Raw genomic sequence first — 3,484 nt, 5'->3', positions numbered from 1 at the left:
AAGACGGGGAGAAGAGCAAGGTGACTAAGAAGCTAGTTTGCTCCTTGGCTCTTGTTTGACAGGTACCGGCTCCTGAGCCCGCCCCAGCCGCGCCCTGGCCCCCCCAAACCCCTCCCTCCTCCTGGACCAGCCTGGGCCCCCTGTCTCTGCCAGCAGGCACAGCCTGTGGCCTGTGAGGGAGGGGGCTGTCCCGTGGCCCCTACCTGCACCCCAGCACGGGGATGTGGGGATGTCAGCCCCCATGGGTGGGGCACAGGCCTGTTGAGACATGTACACGGGTGTCAGGAGAGCTGGGGCACCGCATGTATGTTCATGGAGCCAGCAAGGGGGCTCTGGAGAGCAGTTCTGAGTGGTGGCGTGGGGTTCTCAGGCCTGCCATGGACAGGCGATAGTCATGACACTCCAAGGGCCAGGCCTAAGCATAGGTTTGCTGGGGACTGTCTGTTCATGAGGTCTGGCCCCTCTGCCTATCTCTCTACAGTCCCTCTGACACCTTCAGGGTGTCTTCTTGTGTGTGGGGGGGTGCGCACCCACGTGTACATGTGTCCTTGACTTCTTCTGTGTGTTTGTGGGCATGTGAGTGTCTCCATGTGTTTGCACATTTGTCTCCCAGGTTGGTGTGCCTCTGCGTCTACGTCTTTCCCCACATCCGTGTGTGGACCTGTGTCCCGGTACCCAAGCCTGTGTCCTCTCGTGTGTCATTGGTGTGATTACACCCTTGTGTCTGCGCACACATCTCTGGTCTGGGTCAGCAATCCTGCCCTGTGTATGTATCTGTGTGTCTGAGCAGGTGGAGATGGGGCCCCCTGTTCTGTGTCATGATCCCATGGCCACTTTTCATGGCCTCAATGATGGAAACAGAGATTTATGTGGTTGTGGCTCTGGTTCTGGCCCCTCAGAGTCCACCCTGGAGGTGGAGAGGCCTGGAAATTTGTCCCCCAGTGCTCCTGCCTGGACTCAGGCCTGGGGCCTCTCCCTGGCTGCCTGCCCAGACCCTGTCCCCACCGCCTACTCACTGTCCCTTTTTTATCTTCTTTGCCCCGCCCCTGTCTCCTGTCCCTGGCCATTCTTTCCCACTTTCCCTAACCCCCTTGTTCTGGCCTCTAAGCCCACTTGTGCCTCTTCCTAGAACTCTAGGTTCCAGGTTTGTAGATGTGGAATGCCCAGCAAAGCCTGGGGTTTGGCTTCTGACCTGAGAGTGGACAGATCAGCTCTTCCCTCCATACTCTATCTCATTCCACAGAAGGAAGTAATGCCAACCTTGGTTGGGGGGTGGTCCCGGTGTTCAGCTGGTATCAGCGTGGAGTAGACTAAAACGTTTGGAGACTTCTTGGTCTAGGAAATCTAGACCTAGACAGGGAATATCCATCTCAAAAAGAGGGTGCTGAGGCCAACAATGATGAACTCTTTTGAGAATGAGGTTAGCTGTGTCATCTTCCATACTTCTCACTCTGAGCCTCAGTTTCCTTATCTATTAGCAAAGGGATGATATGATTCACCCAAAGAGTTGTTGTGGAATAAAGAGATTATGTTTAAAGTTCCCAACACAACCCCTGGTATATAGCAGATGCTCAGTAGACATGCGCCCTCTTTCTATTTATCAAGCCCAGTGGTGCTTGTAGGAAATGAGGATGTGCTGCCTTGCCCACTTGGGTACAGAAATTGTGTTCTGGGGCTAGAACTGGAGCCCTGACTCAATTCACCTTTCTCTGGGACTCCAATTAGCAATAAAAGCTCTGCTCCCTAACCTGATAACCAGTGAGGTTTCACAGTGAAAGGGCAGCTGTCAGGACCTTCTCATGTGTTTGTTTATTGCTCCTATCTGATGTCTACAGGGCTAATTGTTTTCTAGACTCACAGGTATTTCCTTATGGATATACTGGGCTCAGAGAGCTCAGAGTAAAAGTTGTAAATTAGAGGCTGCTATCATTGCTATCAAATCAACATTATTCTGAAGGCCCTAACCAGTGCAATAAGATAAGAAAAAGAAATAAGGGGGACCTCCCTGGTGGTCCAGTGGTTGAGATTCTACACTTCCAGTGCAGGTTTGATCTCTGGTTGGGGAGCTAGAGTCCAACATGCCACGTGGTGCAGTAAAAAAAAAAAAAAAAAAGGAGAGGGGGACATAAATATGAGAAGGAAAGAGGCAAAATCTTTAAGAATTACAAATGGTGTGATTGTTTATCTAGGAAAGTCAAGAGAATTACCTAAAAAACTATTAGAATTAATGAGAGAATTTAGCAAGGCAGCAGAATAAATGTTAAGCATATATACAGAAAAATCGAAACCATTTCTATACAACTGAAATAACCATACTATCCTTGTAAAGTATAAGAAGACAAAAGATCCAATTCATAATAGCGACATTACCAAATACCCAGGAATATACTTAATAAAAACATTTATAAAAATCTACATGAAGAAACAACAGAACTTAACCGGTAGACATAAACTCTGAATAAATACAAAGCCATATCACATTCCTGAATTGGAAAGTTCAGTATAATATTGTAAAGATGCCCATTCTGTTCTAAATAATGTATAAACTAAATGTAATTTAAATCAAAAGTCTAATTCCCCACTCCCTCAAACTTGACAAGCTGTTTTTTTGTTCATTTTGTGGGTCTAGTGGGATCTTAGGTCCCCAGCCAGGGATCGAACCTGGGTCCTGGAAGTGATAGTGCTGAATCCTAACCATTGGACTGCCAGGGAATTCCCAATAAGTTGATTTAAAAGTTTGGGAAAGAATAAACACATGGTAATAGCTTAAGGAGATCACTCCTGGCTGTTCATTGGAAGGACTGATGCTAAAGCTGAAACTCCAATACTCTGGCCACCTCATGTGAAGAGTTGACTCATTGAAAAAGACTCTGATGCTGGGAGGGATTGGGGGCAGGAGGAGAAGGGGACGACAGAGGATGAGATGGCTGGATGGCATCACCGACTCGATGGACACGAGTTTGGGTGAACTCTGGGAGTTGGTGATGGAGAGGGAGGCCTGGTGTGCTGCAATTCATGGGGTCGCAAAGAGTCAGACATGACTGAGAGACTGAACTGAACTGAATAGCTTAGAAGTTTTTGAAAAAGAAGACTAATAGAGGGAACTTGTCTTGCTAGATTTCAAGATATTCAATAATGCTTCTGCAATTAAAACAGTGTGATCTTGGTACAAATTAACAAAAATTTAATGGAAAATAATAGAGTCCAGAATAAACTTAGGCATTTGTAAGAATTTGGTATATGATAATAAGAGTTTTAAAGCAGTAGTAAAGTATGAAAATCCAATAAGTGAGCTTGGGATATTTGGGAACTTGGGAGTTTTCCATTTGAAAGAAATAAAGTTAAATCTTACTTCATGCTACACATTAAAAAATCCAGATGAATTAATGACTGTGCTTAGTTGCTCAGTCATGTCCAACTCTTTGTGACCCCATTGACTGTAGCCTGCCAGGTTCCTCTGCCCATGGAGATTTTCCAGGCAAGA

This window comes from Capra hircus, chromosome 19 (genome assembly GCF_001704415.2).
Source record: "Capra hircus breed San Clemente chromosome 19, ASM170441v1, whole genome shotgun sequence".
Lineage (NCBI taxonomy): Eukaryota > Metazoa > Chordata > Mammalia > Artiodactyla > Bovidae > Capra > Capra hircus.
The sequence above is the reverse complement of the archived record's forward strand: the minus strand, read 5'-3'. Positions refer to the sequence as shown.